The following is a 5000-nucleotide window of genomic DNA, read 5'->3' on the forward strand; positions in this document are numbered from 1 at the left end:
ATCAGTGGTGTTTGTTTCCAACATAACTTCGTGATATTATAACGTGCGTCATCCTGTGTTTGATCTCTGTGTGTGTGTGTGTGTGCGTGTGTGCGTGTGTGTGTGCGTGTGTGTGTGTGTGTGTGTGTGTGTGTGTGTATTTGTTCGTCCGTTCTTTAGTTCAACGTCTTTTCACTATAAGTGATATTAGACGATATATATATATAAAGAGAGAGAGAGAGAATATATATATATATATATATATATATATATATATAGAGAGAGAGAGAGAGAGAGAGAAAGATAGATAGATAGAGAGATAGAGAGAGAGAGAGAGAGAGAGAGAGAGAGAGAGAGAGAAGGTGTGGGGAGGGGGGCGGTGTTCGAGAATTGGAACAACCAACCATTGCAGTGCTGTTGGACTGACGCTCTACCACTGAGGCACCTGCTGGAACAGAAGTCGCTTTGTGGTGCTGGGCCTTGTTTTTCTGGGGGGCCACCCATAACTTATCCATCACGTGTACATTTTTAGCACTGCAACTCGTATTGTGGGCCTTTTTTTATGCCCACCCATAACTAATCCACCACGGGTACCATTTAATACTTCAACCCATATATTGTGGGCATAAAGTATACTGACAGGTGATGGACAATGGAGCTCTTCTTTCGTTTGTGTGTTGTATGATGTATGTGGCATTGAAGTTCTGAGCGAAGGGGAGACCTTTAAGGACAACTGCTGATTTGATGAAGCCTTCTTAATCATTCGGTGATAGAATCAAGTTCAATATAAAAGGGCCTGGAGGGCGTGAACCCTCCCCCTCCCCCTCTCCCTCAAACTGTTCATATGATGGCCTTGATGGATATGACCCCCTCTCCTCATCCTCCTCTCTCTCACTCTCTCTCTCTCTCTCTCTCTCTCTCTCTCTCTCTCTCTCTCTCTCTCTCTCTCACTCTGTCTCTCTCTCCCTGTCTCTCTGGCTACATTTGGATGGTCAGTCTCGACATTGTAATCATTTGATGTGTTCGTATTGATATGATGGGTTTTGATGTTGAGGCATGAATAATTATATCAGGATTTATATGTACTTTAGTATGTGTTTGTACTGATATGATGTGTGTCGATGTTACACGCGTAAATATTTATTATATTATTTATCTGTATTTTGTTTTCTGTGTACTGTCCAAACCTTGGAGACGAACGACTGAAAAAAAGGCACATTACCCCCCTGTCACATGTACTTTAAGCTAATGACAAAGTGCCAAAGTGTCGCAAATCTCTTATTAGTTTATGTTGTTTCAATTCTGTTTTTTCCTTTCTGTTCAATTTTATCTGTTTTGCTTCATTTTGTTCTGATTAGTACCTAATATGTCACTAGAACTTTTCAGCTAATGACATTAAATATTTCAGTGTTCAGTGTTCTCTCTCTCTCTCTCTCTCTCTCTCTCTCTCTCTCTCTCTCTCTCTCTTTCTCTCTCTCTCTCTCTGAAACTGTTTATTTAATAAAGTAATATCCATTTTCAGGGGTGCATTATTTTGTCCACAGTACAGTACAGTCCACAGACTTTGTGCTGTGGAAGTGACCGGCACTTTGGGAACTAACAAGTGTTGTTGAAAGACGTTGCCGTTTTGGGGAAGTGATAGTTGAGAGGGATGTGGGAAATGATAGGTGTTGTGAGATGTAGTGAGGGATGTGGGAAATGATAGGTGTTGTGAGATGTGGTGAGGGATGTGGGAAATGATAGGTGTTGTGAGATGTGGTGAGGGATGTGGGAAATGATAGGTGTTGTGAGACGTGGTGAGGGATGTGGGAAATGATGTGGTAAGGGATGTGGGGAATGATAGGTGTTGTGAGATGTGGTAAGGGATGTGGGGAATGATAGGTGTTGTGAGATGTGGTGAGGGATGTGGGATATGATGTGGTAAGGGATGTGGGAAATGATAGGTGTTGTGAGATGTGGTAAGGGATGTGGGAAATGATAGGTGTTGTGAGATGTGGTGAGGGATGTGGGAAATGATAGGTGTTGTGAGATGTGGTGAGGGATGTGGGAAATGATGTGGTAAGGGATGTGGGAAATGATGTGGTAAGGGATGTGGGAAATGATGTGGTAAGGGATGTGGGAAATGATAGGTGTTGTGAGATGTGGTAAGGGATGTGGGAAATGATAGGTATTGTGAGACGTGGTGAAGGATGTGGGAAATGATGTGGTAAGGGATGTGGGAAATGATGTGGTAAGGGATGTGGGAAATGATGTGGTAAGGGATGTGGGAAATGATAGGTGTTGTGAGATGTGGTGAGGGATGTGGGAAATGATAGGTGTTGTGAGATGTGGTGAGGGATGTGGGAAATGATAGGTGTTGTGAGATGTGGATGTGGGAAAGAATTGCAAGAAGTGAAAGGCAATGTGGGAAACGATTACGTATTGTGGGAAGTAATGGATGTTGTGGGATGTGGTAGGCATTCCTAACAATTCTTCTTCTAGAGATTAATGGGGAGACTCTCTCTCTCTCTCTCTCTACATATATATATATATATATATACATATATATATATATAATATGTATATACATATATATATATATTTGTGTGTGTGTGTGTGTGTACATGCATATATATATATATATATATATATATATATATATATATATATATATATATATATATTCATAGATAAATAAATGCAGCTAACATTTCGCCGTTTTGACGCACACATGTGCCCTTACAGCCATGCATCCGCTGATGGCGTGGTGTGGTGCTGCTGTGGAGGTGACGGTTAATCCTTCACCACGTCATGACTCATCACCATGTGATACGATCCCCGAGGCAAAAAACAACAACAAGGCCCCTCTCTCTTATCCCTCCCCTGCCCCCCCCCCCCCCCCCCTGATCCCTGCCCCCCACACCCCCTCCCACCGGATTTCCAATTCCTCATCAACATCTCTCACCCCCCCCACTTTCCCCACCGACTCTAAAAATTCGTTATCTCCATCACCCCAGGACCCAGCTGTAGGTGGGTTGCTTGGAAAACTCATTGTTGAAAATAAAAAATTGTCGTTCAGAATACATCCCTTGTCCTTCTACTTGTCACACAAAGTGTCTAATCCTATGCGAATGAGAATTTGCTATTGTCAATTGATATGCTTATCAGTTCCCCCAGGGGTCACGAGATCTTGATGACCACTTCAGAACCTGCAGTGTTCTTCTTGGGGGCATGGTGAAGTGGTGTTCAATGTTCAACAAACAGCGCTGTGTGCAGTAAACGTAATGACCACCACTCCATAACCAGGGGGGCTTTCTTGCACGTGCACTTCTACTCTGAACAAAACGAAAGTACAGCTGTCGTTTATGAACCAATGAACAACTGTACATTCTGGTTTGAAACATCGACTGATTTTTCAAACGCATTTGTCAGGCTGCACATAGTGCACGTGTGCCTGATAACAGCTGTTTGTGATTTCAAAGAAGAGACAGTGTCATACACACCATACTTCATTTATTTGTATTTGTATTTCTTTTTATCACAACAGATTTCTCTGTGTGAAATTCGGGCTGCTGTCGCCAGGGAGAGCGCGTCGCTACACTACAGCGCCACCCATTTAAAAAAAAAAAATTCCTGCGTGCAGTTTTATTTGTTTTTCCTATCGAAGTGGATTTTTCTACAGAATTTTGCCAGGAACAACCCTTTTCTTGCCGTGGGTTCTTTTACGTGCGCTAAGTGCATGCTGCCCTCGGGACCTCGGTTTATCGTCTCATTCGAATGACTAGCGTCCAGATCACCACTCAAGGTCTAATGGAGGGGGAGAAAATATCGGCGGCTGAGCCGTGATTCGAACCAGCGCGCTCAGATTCTCTCGCTTCCTAGGCGGACGCGTTACCTCTAGGCCATCACTCCACTTAATATCTCCCGATTTTTAAAGCTTTTTTGTCGGAAAATTAAACCTAATCTATTTTATAAAGTGATCATTAACTTTTTGAGAGAGACTGTATGTAAACAGAAAGAGGAAAATGAATACAGTACACTGTTCAAGTGGCCTAGGGCAGCGCCGTGTCAGTTAGTTAATGCTCATACTTTGAACTGCTAGTCTGCTAACATATACCTGAATTAAAACATGTATGAATACATTACAATGCAAAACTGGCCCTGAGGTGACCTGTTTTATCCCATTAATAACCGATAAGTTGTTTACTGTTTCATCTACCAAGGTCACGTTCCCAGTCCGGTTTGTATGTCTGTCTGTCTGTCTGTCAGTAAGTCTGTTAGCACTTACAGACTGAATTTCTTTAAAGTTTGTGGTAAGTTAAACGTTCAGAATATAGTGCAATACAATACAATGCAATACAATACAATACAATACAATACAACGCAATAGATTGCAACGTAGACCAGCGCTACACAACACAGTTCAACTCATTCCGGTACAACTCGACACGGCACAAAATGGAAGGCAAACACCAACAACACAACGATGCAACTTAGAACGCAAACATTGCTACATACAACGCAAACAATGCCATATACACTTCCATAAACAACGCTAACAATGCCATATACACTTCCATAAACAACGCTAACTGTGCCATATACACTTCCATAAACAACGCTAACGGTGCCATATACACTTCCATAAACAACGCAACATGCCATATACACTTCCATAAACAACGCTAACTGCATATACACTCCATAAACAACGCAACATGCCATATACACTGCCATAAACAACGCTAACAGTGCCATATACACTTCCATAAACAACGCTAACGGTGCCATATACACTTCCATAAACAACGCTAACAGTGCCATATACACTTCCATAAACAACGCTAACGGTGCCATATACACTTCCATAAACAACGCTAACAATGCCATATACACTTCCATAAACAACGCTAACAATGCCATATACACTTCCATAAACAACGCTAACGTGCCATATACACTTCCATAAACAACGCAACATGCCATATACACTTCCATAAACAACGCAAACATGCCATATACACTTGCCATAAACAACGCTA

The sequence above is a fragment of the Babylonia areolata genome, chromosome 6 (assembly GCF_041734735.1).
Source record: "Babylonia areolata isolate BAREFJ2019XMU chromosome 6, ASM4173473v1, whole genome shotgun sequence".
Classification (NCBI taxonomy): Eukaryota; Metazoa; Mollusca; class Gastropoda; order Neogastropoda; family Buccinidae; genus Babylonia; species Babylonia areolata.